This window comes from Macrotis lagotis, chromosome 8, assembly GCF_037893015.1.
Source record: "Macrotis lagotis isolate mMagLag1 chromosome 8, bilby.v1.9.chrom.fasta, whole genome shotgun sequence".
Taxonomy (NCBI): Eukaryota; Metazoa; Chordata; class Mammalia; order Peramelemorphia; family Peramelidae; genus Macrotis; species Macrotis lagotis.
This window is the reverse complement of record NC_133665.1, coordinates 45,397,012-45,411,833: the sequence shown is the minus strand read 5'-3', so window position 1 is coordinate 45,411,833 and position 14,822 is coordinate 45,397,012. Positions and strand designations below refer to the sequence as shown.

General features: G+C 36.3%; 2 protein-coding genes and 1 pseudogene across 3 annotated transcripts in view; 1 reads left to right on the top strand and 2 right to left on the bottom strand.

Annotated features, from left to right (window-relative positions):
* Positions 1 to 14,822, bottom strand: part of GRID2IP (Grid2 interacting protein) — an 898,914-nt gene that overhangs the window by 520,640 nt on the left and 363,452 nt on the right. The gene's annotated exons all lie outside the window — the stretch shown is intronic.
* The window catches only part of SLC44A1 (solute carrier family 44 member 1), a 187,061-nt gene that overhangs the window by 157,288 nt on the left and 14,951 nt on the right, over positions 1 to 14,822 (bottom strand). The gene's annotated exons all lie outside the window — the stretch shown is intronic.
* Positions 12,755 to 13,334, top strand: LOC141495459 (small ribosomal subunit protein uS17-like; annotated as a pseudogene).

Here is a 14,822-nt window from a genome sequence, read left to right as displayed (position 1 = left end):
GTATTCAATGTCTTAAGAACAATTGCCTCCTTTGGAGCTGAATGACATAGAAGTTTTGTAAAAATATAGCAAAAATGATTATTTAAGCCTGCCATTTGAACTAGTGAAATCAATTTATCTTTAAATTGACAATTTATAGAACTATTTACCATAATTTTCACCAATTCTTGCTCACTTTCAAATTTAAAAAAAAAAACAGGTTGTCCCAACCCAAAATTTTAGTGTAGTTTTAAGCTTAGTAGCTTTAGCTAAGCTTTTAGTGGCTTAAAACTACACCAGAACTTTTGGGACAGACATGTTGTATTAAACATTTGACCTCTACTGTGGACCTCTAGCTCTTTTTCCTTACTACTACATGCACACAGAATTTGTTTAATGAAGTATTGTTCAATTCTAATACCCTGACAGCATAGACTCCTAGTAATGCCAAATGAATGCAAATGACAAAATTCCATGACTAATCTCATAAGTATTACAATTGCTAGTGATTCTCAGGGCAAAAGAAAGATAAACACACACAGCAGACAACTGAAAACTACAGAATTTCACCAACAATGATATGTACCATAAATGTTGTAAAAGTTTTCAATGTCATATTATAATTTATAATAATCTGGCCATTTAGTATGAGTAAAGAATAAAATAACAAAAGAGCAAGTGTTGCATCACTAATCATATTAAAAAAAGGCTCTAAGTACAACAGGTAAAACACATACAAGATTCATACAACAAGAGAAAAGCCATATGCATTAGTAGAGAGAATATCTATATAACGGTTTACCATAATGCACCAGAACATCCAAGTAACTATTTAAAATTTTTTCAGTTAACAATCATTTATTATCTGTCCCTTTCAAGTACCTCCCTCAATAGAAAAAAATAAAGACAAAATTCTAGTCAAGTAAAACAAATTCCTTAATTAAGTAAAAAAAAATAATGTTCTAAGTGCATGCTTTTCAAAGTCACTTGTCTTTATAATTTTATTGTAGGAATAGTTCTTTTGATTCTGTTCTCTTCACTTTGCATTCCTTTATATGTCTTTCGAAGTTTCTCTGAAACTGTTCATTTCATCATTTTTATGGTACAATATTCATTCATATGCCATCTATCAGTTCCAACTAATGAATACCCCTTAGTTTCTGCTTCTTTGAGCCTACAGAAAAGCTACAAAAAATATTTCTATGCATATCAGTATCTTCTTTCTATGATCTCTCCAAATACAGGCTTAGTAATGGTATCTGAGTCAAACAACAGGTTTTCAACTTCCTTCCGTGCTCACAGAGATCTCTAAAAAGGGAAGGTACACTATAGCAATATTCCCAGTTGTTGCAATTTTAGACACCCTGCTTTTAGGGGTAAGTGAAGTTAGTCTATTATAATAGTAATGAGACCAGAAAATAAGGAAAGAGGCCAAATTTGGAGTGTGGAGCCTGGGGGAAGGGGATCTAGAAAATAGAGGGAAGAGACCTGAAGCACAATGCTAATTAAAATTAATACTAAACAAGAGGAAAAAATATAGCCAGCAGACATGAAAGAAGGGCTTCTGGAATTTTCTCAGTAATGTCCTTGGATATCTATTTCCTATCTATCTGTCTCCTAATCAGTTCCTAACAGCCAGCCTAAAGACTACAGAAATTCAGTTTCAGAGAGGGCAGTGGAGTCCATAAAACATTTGACTGATAAAGGTAGAGAATTGGCTCAGTTACAGCAGCCATCCAGTCTCCCTCCACTCAGTATTCTAAACTAATCACCTTTATGACTGGAGTCACCTAGATGTTGATGTTAAAGAACAGAAAAGAAGAACTGGGGGAAAGGTTAAAACAGTCCAAGACCTTCTTAAAGAAAGGGATTAATGGCAAATTTCAGCAAGTACAAAGTGATTAAGACAGATAAAAGCTGAAACTTCATCACCTTGAGCAAGTACTTTGCAATAAAGAAAACAATTGAATCTCCAGAAAATGAAGCTAGAACAACAAATTCTGTAAAGCCCCAGAAATGACAGGGGAGAAACTCCAAGAATATCCAGAAAAATATAAATTAAGTATAAACATCAAAGAAATAAAAATAGAATTTAGAATTCTTTTTTTTTTAATTTAGAGTTCTTAAGGGGAAAAAAATCAACAAGTAAAGAGTACAGAATTTAGGACAAAAGATACCAATACTTTTTAACAAGATTCTCTGAAAAAGAAAATCTGAAGTCTCTCAAAATTGCTGAATTATCTGGCTAAAAAGACATGGTTACTTCCGGGGAACTCAACTAAAGACTTAATTTCTTGGGACTGGAGAAGTAGGAAAGTATAAAGATATATAGTGTGTTCCAAAGTTTTAGTGCAGTTTAAGCTAGAAAAGTTATTAAAAATGCACTAAGATTTTTAAGGAACTATATACATATTATTTTGAGGGAGATCCTAAAACTCTAGTCTTTTGATTTCAAGGTCAAAGTCTGCCTCAAAAGAAAGAAAGAAGAAAAGGGTAAAAAATGGAACTCTACACTAGGCTGTTGCTATTATTCAGTCATGTCTGACTCTTCATGATCTCTATGAATCATATTACGCCAATACTGTCCATGGAATTTTCTTGGCAAAGATAACTGGAGAGATTTCCCATTTCCTGCTCTAGTGGATTAAGGCAAAGGTTAAATGACTTGCCTAGTTACACAACTACTAGAGGTCTGATGATGCATTTGAACTTCCTGATTCCAGGTCCAGCACCTTGCTGCCTCTAGTGATTCTCAGGGCAAAAAGATAATCACACACAGCAGACAACTGTGGGCTAATAGGAGACAAGCTAGTCACTAAAAACCTAAAGGTTTGCATCTTTTGATGGAGCTGGTGTTAAAGGAAATATAGAAAGTGGCAAGTAGGGCATTGTGGGTAAAATTATTTATTGACATTTTACTGAGCAAAAATTAGGTACAATACATCAAATGGTGTCTCTCCCTACTTTTACTAGGTAAGTAGAACAAAAGAAACAATCTTATCAGATTAGTCAAAATCAGAATCATGCATGAAATAAGAAAAATAGAACAATTCAATTAAATGCTACAAATAAAAGTACTATAGAAGTTCAGGGAAGAAAGAAAACAAAAGGTGCTGGAATTCTCCATTTTTCTCCAGGCATCTTAGAGCTGTGTTCCTCACCAATCCTTCTACCCCTACAACTTTCTCGTGACACAAAACACACTCTTAAGTTTTTAGCTTTAATAACTTCAGAAACATAAATGCTATAAATTTACAAAGAAAATTTGAAAATTTATTAAATTTATTTTCTACTTAGTTTTGTGAATTTTGAAATAATAAACTTTTCATTTTAATTAAATAAGGTACAGTGTCATTTTGCACCACATGAGTAGCAGTTTAGGAATGATACTTTCTCAGATCAGAAGATAGGGAAAGGTCTTCTTGCTTGACCACTTCATATGACTGTCTCTTTTAGACTTTTTCTTGTATAGTCATGTCAAAATTATCATGTATTCATAAAAACTGCATTCTTTCAGTTACTGAACAGCAGCTGATAAAAAAATCTTTATGAAGTCTGAAAACAAACTACAGCAATGTATAGTACAAGGCAGTAGCTGTGTAAAATTAATAAGAAGCATGTTAATGGATGAATGTTGAAAATTACCTCTGCATGTAATTGGAAAAATAAAATTAAAAAAGAAATATACTAATATTTTAAATTTAAATAATTTTTTCAAATGTAGCCTTTTTTTATGTTTGCAGTTTTTTATACTTCTGAATTAAAGTTTAAAATTGCAATGAGACTTCTGAAAAAATATCCAAGAGATATATTGTTTGTAGTTTGTCCTTTGTTTTCAAAGAGGGCCAATGGTATCACAAGGTGATATCTTGACTTACAAGTGAAATGGATTTAAGTGAAGCAGACTTGCACAAAATCACTGAGGCCCAGTAGGAAGAAAAAAGATAGGGACAATGGCGATGACATTGTTGTCTTCCAAGCCTGACCAAGTAAAGCACTCCAGGGAACTGCTTCGGTCACCCTCAAGGTTATTTGAACTAATGGTTTCTGCCAAGGGAAGTCTTCACATGCTTTTGGTTGACACATTCCCTGGCTTTGCAGAGGAGGGATGGCCCCCTCCCACTCCCCCCCCCCAAAAAACTTACAGATGGATTTGAGGCTGGCTGGTTAAACCTCAACCTGATTTGGGCCAATATCTGAAACCATTTACCAGGGTGTGATCATTGTGCACATTATAGCTTCTTGGAGCTACAAGCTATATCAAAGAGATGGAGCCAACTAATACAGTAGATGGATGCATCTACTTCTCTTTTACCTGCTAGTTGTCCATGCTTCTTAGATTTCACATCATCTGAGAAATCTGATAAAAAGATTTTTTCCCCATTTCTTTTAAGATATATAGTTCTGACTGAGCAAAACTTCAATTTCATGTCAGCAAAATTATCTGTTTTATCTTTTGTAATTGGTTCTCTCCCTTGATTGGTTAGGAATAAAATTGTAAAATCTTTACTATTTAGGACACATAGTAGTTTTGAATTTATTGGGATATAATGTAACATGTTGGTCTAAGTCTAATTTCTGTCATACTGCTTTTTGGTTTTTCCTAGCAATTCTAATTAAATGGGCGTTCTCAACTAAATAATTTGGGTTGAGAGATTTATCAGATACTGTGCTACTGAGTTCCATTATTTCTGATTCTCCTTTGCCTAGTCTATTCAATTAATCAAATTCTTAATTTTTTTGGCCAATGGCAAAAAGTTTTGATGACTGCTACTTTATAATATAGATCAAAGATCTAGAAGAACTATCATGCTTTATTTCCATTTTTGAAAAATTATTTTCCTTGATATTCTAAGTTTTTTGTTTCTCCAGATAAATTATGTTATTATTTGATTAAGGTCTGAATAGAACCTCTCATGATAATGGACTCGGATTAGCATTAAAACAGTAAATTAATTTTGGTAGTATTGTCATTTTTATTACACTGATAAAGCCTAATCATGAGCACTGAAGAGTCTTCCAGTTATTTCAATTATTTTTTCTTTAAGAAACTGAATCTTTAAAAATATAGTATGCTTTCAGAGACTGATTCTCTCTTTTTTAGTTTTTTGCAAGGCAAATGGGGTTAAGTGGCTTGCCCAAGGCCACACAGCTAGGTAATTATTATGTGTCTGAGGTCGGATTTGAACTCAGGTACTCCTGACTCCAGGGCCAGTGCTCTATCCACTGTGCCACCTAGCCACCCCCAGAGACTGATTCTCAAAGAATTTACTCATTTTACATTTTGGAATGATCTATCCATTCCTATTATTGATTCCTGAATGTGTTGCTGATTTTTGTGGTTTACTTTATAGCCTGAAACTTTGCTGGAGCATTTAAATTCTAATGGGACCTAGAGCTTAGAAGAGGAGGGAAGAGGAGTTGGAACCACCATTTAGAAATATCCCAGAAGTAGAGATTGGAGTAAATGAGAAGGAGAATAATAAATTTCTTTGAAGATTGAAAGAAAAAAAAAAGAGAGACTAAATGGGTAATCACATTAAAGAGTTGTGAAATAGAGAGGGGAACACCTAACAAATTAGACTATTTTCTTAGTAAAGATGAGACATGTTCTTGCTAGCAGATTTGAAAAGATGATTGAAAAGTGACTGTGGAATTCAACAGAAGAGGTGGAACCAAGATAGTAGAAGTAGCAGGAAGTCTAGTCCAGTTGCTCCACTACAACTTCTCTACATCATTCTAGAAAATGTACCCCATCAAGTCTTGATCAGAAATCAAAGGAAAATATAAATCACAACAAGTCATTTTTCCACCCTTAGTTCAGGAGACTGAAAGTCTGTGGGTCCTGGGGAAGGTTCAGCTGGGGCATTCTGTTGTTTGGTCCTCCATTCTTGAAAAGGACCACATCAGGGAAGGGATGTCATGACACACAAGTGAATTGGATTTAAGTGAAACAGGGCTGTCATCAGCCTCACTTTCTCCAGCAGAGCCATCTGGATCCAGTGGCCAGATATGAATCAGGACTATAGGAGATAGCCCTGGGGGCAGGAGGAGACCTTAACCTAAGTCAAGGCCTTCAGCAGGTTTCAGTTTAACTGATTGGATTTGGTTTTGGGTAAAGGATGAAAGGAAGGTATAAGACTAGATGTTTCTGTTTCCCATCTATCCCCTCTTTGCCCTGACTGCTCCATGTCTGGTCTTCAACTCAAGAAAGTCCATCCTTTCTTTTCCCGATACTGCCAGCTTTAGATGCCTCTCATCTCCTGGCTCTCCAGATTTTTTTTTTGGGGGGGGGGGTTACAGTGATCTACTTTGTATACATCTGAGGAGGGACTGTTTCATTCTTTGTAACTGTGTCCCCAGTGCTCCCAAAAGGATTGAAACCCTGAACAGTCCTATTCTGCAGGGAAGTAGGCCTGACCTCTCACCTGGGCTTCGGGAGCCTCCCCAGCAGCCTGGACTCAAGGCAGGCCTCCATGACTTCCTCTTCAAGCCTCAGTCCTCAGGTCAGGGTATCCACAGGCCCTTGGGATCTTCCTCTGTCCCCCTCCCAATTGGGAAGTCGAGGCCCAAGGTAGGCCTGGAGGCACCACATAGACCACACCCTTTCCTTTCCCTCCTTCAGGTATCCACCCCATTTCCTGCCCCTCCCAGACCAAACTGGCTGGCCCCAGATCAGCTAAAGAGCTCTCTTACCTCCCCTTCCTGCACTGCCTTCCTCTCTCCTCTCTCTACTCCATTTCTTTTCTCTTCCCTATGTCTTGTCCTTTTGAAAATCCCCACCAAAGAAGTTGTACTTGAATATTTTCCTATTCCCCATTGCTTGCCTATTTTCAACCCACACTTTAGGCCTAACTCTTAACAAGGCTAGGCCATTTTTCAGTTTGCAGTTTTTGAACTTCAATGGGTCATTCATTCAACAAGCCTTAATTTACTCTAAACCAGGCACTGTGCTAAACCTGGCTTATAAAGAAAAAAAAACTATAGTGTGTTAAATGCATATGTAAATAGAATTCAATAAGAGTGAAAGTCTATGGGGAGGCTAGGTGGTGCAGTGGATAGAGCACCAGACCTGGAGTCAGGAGTACCTAAATTCAAATCTGGCCTCAGACACTTAATAATTACCTAGCTGTGTGGCCTTGGGCAAACCACTTAACCCCCATAGTCTACCAAAAACCTTAAAAAAAAAAAAGAGTGAAAGTCTTATGGGAAGAGGGGGTGGGGCTGACTTAAATATCTAAATTGAGGGCTTTTCTGCTTATATGGTGGGTGTATAAATAAAAAAGTTTTAAACTATGTGGGCCCCAAAATATTGGAAAAGCAATGAAAAACCACAAATAGTTTTGCTGAGTTGGCAGTAGGGATAAATCTCTAACTCCTCTTTCCTTAAAAGTTTCTTCCCCAGTACTCCATTAAAATTTTTGCCTCACTTTGTTAAAACTACCTGAAATTTCACTCATTAGTGTTTTAGTTACTAATAAGCATTCCCTTAATATGTGGGTGAAAGTCTGGGAGGATTAAGGGGTAGTGGGTTAAACTTTAATGTGATCTAATTTAACACTGTTTTTCTTCTTCCTTGTAAATGAGATTCATGGCACAGTGAGAAAATGGGATTTCTTTCAGAGAAAGAAGAAAAAAGTAATTTGACCATATGGAATTCCAAACTCTCAGAAAGCAAAGGAAAAGGCTTAAAGGGACATAACAGTAGATGGGAAAATAGAAAGAAAATGAGAGAGGACCAAAGACAAATAATTTCAAAATTTGGCTTAAAATAAACTCTAGAGCATAGAAAGTACCAATTAATGTAAGAATTCAGTCATGTTGTGGGTTAAATATAGAGTTCTGCAGCCTGGTCTGGGAACCTAATCATCATTTCTAACCTAAATTATCTACCATTCCGAGGATTTCTATGGGGAAAAAACATTTCATTTCCAAGTTTCAAACCATCAATTTCCAAAAAGACTTTGGAGACACAACCCAAGTTGGGGAACTGCCTGTATTCTTAGTCTTCAAAAGTCCATTTAAATAAGAGGGAAATATTTTTCAGGTGGATTAAGAGTTACAAAAAGGCTAAGAAGCTTGAGCAAAGGGGCAGTATCTATTGAAATCTACATAGAAATACAATAGCTGTGTAATTATAATGGTCAAGAAATGTATCTCTCTCTTGCAGAAGGAGGGAGCAAGGGGAAAGAATCATTACATATTTTACCAAATTTGGGTAAGGTATTGGTTAATTTTGTTAAAAAAAAATGTCTTCTTCCCTTATGTGTGCTCATAAAGAGGGGCAGGGGTGATAGGGAACAGGAGCAAAGAATATATGGAGGATTATCATGTAGAAATAGGATTAAAATTTGTTCTGTTTTGCGCAAGAAGCAAAAGGACCACAGGTATAGATGAGTCGGGGGGGGGGGGGGAGTGGAAATGGGCATGATGTCAGCAAAAATTTTCTAATAATTATGAGCTATCTTAAGAGGTAGTGGAAATTTTCAACACTGGATGGCTATTTGGATAGATCTTGTGATGAGTACCCCTTTCTCAACAAAATTTATAGCATGGTCATCAGTTGTTATGGATCAGCTCAAGTAAGGTAAATAATATTCCATGTTTGTATTACATTGTATTGCATACATTGTTTTGGTGAGAAATTTATAATGGAGAATTCCTCTCAGGGATGAACTGGATAGGGCAGTTAGGTGAATAGAGCACTGGATTTGGAATCAGGATGACTAAAATTCATGAGTTCAAATCTAGTTTTATGGTAATCATTTGTCAAGTGGAAATAATAGAATCTACTTCATAGGATTGTGAAACTCAAATGAGATAATTTACATAAGGAAAATAATGCCATCCACCTTATGGAAGTGTTGTGTAGAAAGAACTTTAGAATCTGTAAAATACTATATCTCAATATTAACTTGAATTATAACAATATTTCACCTCATTTGTTTCAAGGGATAGCTGTCTGGGAAGGGAAAAGGGAGGGATATATTTGGAAATAAAGATGACAAAGCAACAAAAGGAAAATAATTTTTGAAAAACATTTCTCAAATTTTATGCATCCTTGTATTTGAGAACATATATAATTAGCATTTCTTTTACTTGGGTCTTAAATTGTTTGCTATCATATATAGTTTATATAGCACCTAAAAGACTAATTGGTGCATCATCTCTAGGAAAACTATTTCTAGTCTGAAAAAAACAGATTTGGCCTCAAAGGAACCAATACAAATTATATTCATAAGAAAAATTTCTCCCCGAAACAATGTATGCCTTCTCTAGGGTCAAGTCTTATCCCTAATAGCTTGGTTCTTTAATTTTGTTTTCCCTCTTCAATAGTTTCAATTATAATACAAACATGGAAGATTATTTACCTTATTTGAGCTGATCCATAACAACTGATGACTACACCATGCTATAAGTTTTGTTGAGAAAGGGGCACTCATCACAAGATCTAAGAATCAGTAATCAGTGGTAACCAATTTTTTTTAAAACACCTGTGTAGGGGGCAGCTAGGTGGCAAAGTGGGGGCAGCTAAGTGGTGCAGTGGACAGAGCACTGGCTCTGGAGTCAGGAGTATCTGAGTTCAAATCTGACCTCAGACACTTAATAATTACCTAGCTGTGTGACCTTGGGCAAGTCATTTAACCCACTGCCTTACAAAAACTAAAAAAAAAAGAATATAAAGAATATAAAAACACTTGTAAGTTAGTCACTTCATAAATGGATGACATTAGACAATATATTTAATACGACTATATTTAATAAAAACCCTTATGGTAAGAATAATCAAGGAGGGCTCAGAGAAAAGTAAAAATCAGTCTTTGAACTGGACCTGTATCTGGATCTTTCTCTTGCCAAATTCTGCAATTAATCTGTAATTTATGGTTTTAACTGCCTAGGAGATAAAGAGGCTAAATAATTTTGCCTTGGTATTACATAGCTAGCATGGGTTAGAGGAAACATTTGAACACAGTTTTCAACCTAGATACCCAATATCAAACTGTCTCTCATTCAGTATACTGCTAACAAAATATTCTCATACTAAATAATTGAAAATGATAAATAAACTTCTCCTATCCAACTCTGGAATGAGTCTCAAATTTCCTTTTATTCAATGAAGGCCAAAAAAGTCAAATTAAAAATAAGTCACAATTTGACTTTTGCTTAGTCCCCCCCCCAAAGATTCTGCCCTAATTGAGTTGAAAATTAATATATAATAGTAGAGTAACTAAAATAAAGGTATAATTTTCTTCCATCCCAACTTAACCCTTTTACATACCTTTAGCTCCTCCATTAATAATCTGATGCCATCTGACAGCTTGGCCAAAGTCCCCTCCCCCTCCCCCAAACCTTTTGTCACTACCATTCCCTTAAAGTGAAATAGAAGATGTGCAGCAGGTCACACAAATGAAAGAGATGTAAATTGTGTGGAGAAGAATAAGTAAGAAGCAAGCTCAACACAGTAGGCTTGAAATAAAGAGAAAATGTGTAACTAAGGGAAGGAAAGCATGAGTGGAAGACTGGGAGGGCTTCACTGAATAGAAAGTCAGTGAATGTACAAAAGTAGCAAAATGACCACCAGATGTTAATAACCAATGACAAAACATTTGCTCTCTCCGAAATGACCTTTATTAGTTTTTGAGATCCTGATAAGAGAAAAGGCCTTTTTTGTCAAAGGAAATAAAATTACCTTAAATATTTCAATATCATCCTTCAATGTTTGCTAAATAAATTTATTTTAATAATTTCCATTGGACTGCTACATACATTATGGACTTGTCAGTTGAAAGCTGAGTTTTCTTATTTCCTGTTTGAGAACCATCTTTATTAAACAGAACAGGTAGGAAGGAAGTCTTTTTCTCACAGATAAAATGAATTTATATTAAAATTTACAGAATGGCAAGCTTATCCTTACCAATTAAATACAGATACATATGGGTATGAATGACTTTTCAAAAGAAATGTCTATTCTTGAGGGTATTTTTTGGTTATTTCTACTGTACAGGTCTTATAGTTAATGTAAAAATTACTCCAGAAGTTGCCTTGAGATTTATTACTTTATTGTGAAAGAGCTTGGAATTAATGCCTATCAACTAGAGATATGGAGTTACAAATGAGTTTTTTTCCTTAGCATATCAACAATTTCTGCATGCTCTTTCCCATGTTCCTCCTATACTTTTCTCTTTTTCCTCAGAGATGCTCCAGCTCATTTTTTTTCCTGAGGTGGGAGCAATTTTTGCCACACTCCTTCAAGACCTTTCTTTTATCAGTTGGAACAAGGTGAGATATTGATGTTTCTCCCATGAGCCCAGGCAGGTATTGATGAAGAAAAAGAGGGCAAAGAAACATTTATATGCTTCTTTCACTACACTAACTTATTTTACAGGCCAGTACATAGGAGCAAGACGAGTGGCCTTGGCTATATGTGAGAATTGGAGTCTAGGAACATCTTTAGGTTGTGAGGAAATATGAAAATCTCTAGCATTCTGTGATAAGAAGTAGGTGTTTCTTCTTGCTTTGCCCTTCTTTCTTTCTCTCTTCTGGACTGGTTTCACCAACCTTACAACACTACAGCACACAAAGAAACATTTGCTACTATAGAAATTCAACTGTACTTTAATATAGGAGGTTCAAATTTAGGAATTTTCCTCCTAAAATAATAGGAAATTTTTTTTTCATTTACATGGGTGATAAGATTGCTATTGTTTTAATAAATCAGGATCAAAGCTCTTACCTAATTTAAATCAATCATCTCTGGAGACTCCATCCTTTCCAACCATACTCTGCATTCATTCAATCTATAAATATTTACTGGGTACCTACTTTGTGTACAAAGTGCCAAAGAGACATACAATACATGAACCCTGCCCTTAATCATTCTTCTCTCAGAAAGGATAAAAAGACAGCTACCTTCAAACAGACTGGATCCTAAAACTTTAGATCTCCTATGATAGGCAAGCCTCTAAAGAAATAGAGAGGGCTGGTTCTCCCTTTTCATGTAGACATCAAGGTGTTATATCACCAGTACCAAGAGCTATTCTAATGCTTAAGAGCCAATCTCTACAACCCAGTTGGAACTACCTATAATCCTTCCCTAACCCCAATTCAAGAAGCAATTATACCAACAAAAGATTTCAAAAATGCTATATTTTAAATGATTAACTTGAAGCTGTTTCTATCACTTAATTACAATATTTTAAAAAGGATCTTATTAAGGTTTGTGAGATGGTCAATTCCAATTTCAGACTTGCTAACAATTTCTTACTTTACTATGTGTGATAGGAACTCATCAGACCCATCAGTTCCTGATGATAGAATTTTTACTGCTAGAAAAGAACTTAGTGCTCATCTAATCCAATACTCTCATTTTATAGATGAGTAAACTACAGTTTACACTTTTGCTATTATTTGGCTAAATAAAACTCAAAAGAAAATCTGAGTAGCTTCATAAGTTCTCCTGTTACTTTTTGTTTATCACTATCTTATTATAAGCATTTGTTTCTACAAAAGCATCCCTAGAGTTAGCAAAGTTTGATATGTTGATCTGAGTTTTTGTCCTTGGATTACAATATCTATTCAGCTCCAAAGAATTCTTATATATCTTATCCCATTTTAAATATAAAAATGATTCATCTTATTAAAGTTTTTTTTAAATCTTCATTATCAAATTCTGCTTCCAATTTCAATAAAGCCTAACATAGTACCAAAGGTGAAGAGAAAGAAAGAAAGCAATGCTCTTTCCCTCTGTTCGTCCGAGAGAAGAGGAGCGAGCGGCGAGCGCAACGGCGCCATGGCGGACATCCAGACAGAGCGTGCCTACCAGAAGCAGCCGACCATCTTCTAGAACAAGAAGCGGGTGTTGCTCGGGGACACGGCCAAAGAGAAGCTGCCCAGATACTACAAGAATATCAGGTTGGGCTTCAAGACCCCCAAGGAGGCCATCGAGGGTACCTACATCGACAAGAAGTGCCCCTTCACTGGCGATGTCTCCATCTGAGGCAGAATCTTGTCAGGTGTGGTGACCAAGATGAAGATGCAGAGGACCATCGTCATCCGCAGAGACTACCTGCATTACATCCGAAAATACAACCGGTTCGAGAAGCGCCACAAAAACATGTCTGTGCACCTGTCTCCTGTTTCCGAGATGTCCAGATTGGAGACATCATGACAGTGGGTGAGTGCAGGCCCCTCAGCAAGACAGTGAGGTTCAACGTGCTGAAGGTCACCAAGGCAGCTGGGACCAAGAAGCAGTTCCAGAAGTTCTGAGCCCCTGGTCACCGAGGACAGGGTCTGGTGCTGGAGTGTCCACTGTGGCTTGGCCAACTGCTCTGCTAATAAAGGCATCCTTCCCACCACCCCCCCAAAAAAAGAAAGAAAGCACTGTGTACATTTTCAAATGTTACATTTTATTTAGGTTTTTTTTTCAAGGCAAATGGGGTTAAGTGGCTTGCCCAAGGCCACACAGCTAGGTAATTATTAAGTGACTGAGACCGGATTTGAACCCAGGTACTGCTGACTCCAAGGCCGGTGCTTTATCCACTATGCCACCTAGCCGCCCCTACATTTTATTTAAAAGCAGTTCCATCTTTTGCAGTACCTCCCCTCCCCATCCCAATTTAATTGTCCTACACAAAATCTTCTAAAAACACACTTGTAAAAATCCATTTGAAAAAGGGCTTCCTTCCAGCAAGGACCTTGCAGGCAAAGGATGGCATTCTCATTTGAAGTATGCTGAGCTGCAAAATGTGATTTAGAGAAGTTAAGAGCTCTACCCAGTTCTTACCCAAGTAGTTAAGCAAAGTTTTGCAGACATAATGTGATCCTAATGTACAACTTAATCATTTTTCTACTCAGTCATCAACTTCCTTGTAGCCATTTTCTTGATAATTTCTAATAGAATTTCATTGCTCTCCTGAGCTCAGTAGACATTCAATAAATATTAAGTAAAATTAAACCCCTTAGAATCAGAATTTGATAGAGACTAAATAAACAAGTAAGTTTTCCTCATTTTCATCACTTTTGTCATATTTTTTGTCCCAAAATATGTCCTCCAGTCTCTGCTTCATACCTCTGGTCTATTCCATTTTTAAAAGCTCTAGTTGTTAGGAAACTTCCTTATATCAAATCTAAATGTACCTCTTTCTTATACTCATTGCTTCTATTTCTGCCTTCTGGGTCTAACAGAGAAGTCTAATTCTTTTTCAACAAGACTAACCATCATCAAACCCCTTCCCTTCTACCCAAAATAAGCTATGCCATCAGTCAATTCTCATGTGGTATGAAGGAAGGCTTTCCTTCATCATCTTAATTACTCTCCTCTGGACATTCTGCCTATTGGATGTCCTTTCTAAAGTCTGGTATTCAGCATTGAAAGCAATTCTCCAGATTATTTTCTGATCAGGTCAGAATAATAATGGGACTGTCACTGTCCCAGTTCTGGAAACTATACTTTAATAGAATCTAATATTGTATTTTTTTTAAGGAAGGGAAGAATAAGCATTTCTACAGCACCTACTATGTAGCTGGCACTATGCTAAGCACTTTACAAATATTATCTCATCTGTTCTTCACAACAACCCTGGAAGTTAGATTTATCATCCTTATTTTACAGTTAGTAATGTCTGAGGCCACATTTCAAGTCCAGGCCTAGAACTCCAACCACTGGGCTAGGTTCTTATTGGGACACACTTTCAAATTACTGACTCATATTAAGTTTGCATTATATTAGAAACCCCAAAAGTTTTAACCAAAACTGCCTTCACGTAATGCTTTACCTCCCCCCAGTCTGTACCTTGTTTTTTTTTGTTTTTTTTTTTTGTTTTGTTTTTTAGGTTTTTTGCAAG